This window comes from Halyomorpha halys, unplaced genomic scaffold (genome assembly GCF_000696795.3).
Source record: "Halyomorpha halys isolate HHAL.00 unplaced genomic scaffold, Hhal_1.1 Scaffold315.1, whole genome shotgun sequence".
NCBI lineage: Eukaryota > Metazoa > Arthropoda > Insecta > Hemiptera > Pentatomidae > Halyomorpha > Halyomorpha halys.
In genome coordinates, this window is record NW_027105587.1 from 290,981 (window position 1) to 292,253 (window position 1,273).

Consider the following 1,273-nt stretch of genomic DNA (forward strand, 5'->3'; position numbering starts at 1 on the left):
AGCAGAGCTCAAGAGATCCCAGTGCATCCCTCTCGCCGCATCACTGGTATGGGCCAGTGGAGGCTGAGCAAGTGCGCTAAAGCCGCAAACACTCAACTTGAGTGGAGAATCTGACCATTGCCAGAACTCCAATTGTCCATTTTTTTATTTTAGTAAGTCCCTTTAGGTGAATTAACACAATTTTAAAAATGATACTAAACAGTTGAGCTATTATAATTATCATAAAGTTAATAAAGAAATGAAGTAATAAAATTGAGAAAAAAAATTGGGCAAATACATCAACGATAGAGATGCCATAGTTTGCCATAAAGTACAGTAATATATTTTACTACATTATTGAATATATTACAATAGCAAAACAATAAATACGTCAAAATATTACTTATATGTAGATAGATTTATTTATATAAACATAATAAAATTTTCGGTACAATGTTCAATTAAATATATTTGATAATCTTACATAAAGGGAGTTTCATAAAACAAAAGAGGTGGACTATTTATTATTAAAATCTTTTCTACATATATTAATTAATTAAGCACAAAAGGAAAAAAATCTTTTGTTTGTTAATTATATATATAACTGATTTCTAACCATAAACAAAAAAGAAAACCACATAGCTACTTACATGTTTTCTACAAAGGCATTAATTCTTAAAGACGTTAAGAAAGTGTTATATATGCTTTTTTATTACAGGTTAAGACATAAATGTTGCCAGGAAATTATAATAGCAAATAACACGATAGTATAATCTTTTTAATTTCACTTACCTATATATGGAATATATTGTAAGGGGGAAGTATTGCGATCGTGCAGAATTTCGAATTCGAGTTTTTGACGGAAACAAATTTTTTGTTTTTTTGAGTTCAAATGAATAAGTCTTGTGAAATTGTCTGCGCTTCTATGAACAACCTAGCTCAAAAACTGAATTTTTACGAAACTGAACTTACATATTTATGGGGGGTTCGTGCCTAGGCCGTGACAACAACGTATTCGTAAAAATCGTCCGACTGGATTAAAATCGATGAATCAATGAGAAATTAAATAGTTTAAAATATATATAATAAATCAAATGTAAGATTAAATAAGAAATTATTGGCGTTAATGACTCGATGATGTTTTACGCCACTGATGTTTTACTACACACCCAAAAACAAATTTAGATAATTCAAAATATTAAAAAAAAATTCATATAACAATTTTATAAATTTAAATTTAAAAAAAATTTAAATAGAGATTTAATTTAAGAAAAAATAATATTACTTTATCCTG

At 27.7% G+C, this 1,273-nt stretch overlaps 1 protein-coding gene across 4 annotated transcripts in view; it reads right to left on the reverse strand.

Annotated features, from left to right (window-relative positions):
• Positions 1 to 1,273, reverse strand: part of Gld (Glucose dehydrogenase) — a 313,323-nt gene that overhangs the window by 67,179 nt on the left and 244,871 nt on the right. The window lies entirely within an intron of this gene.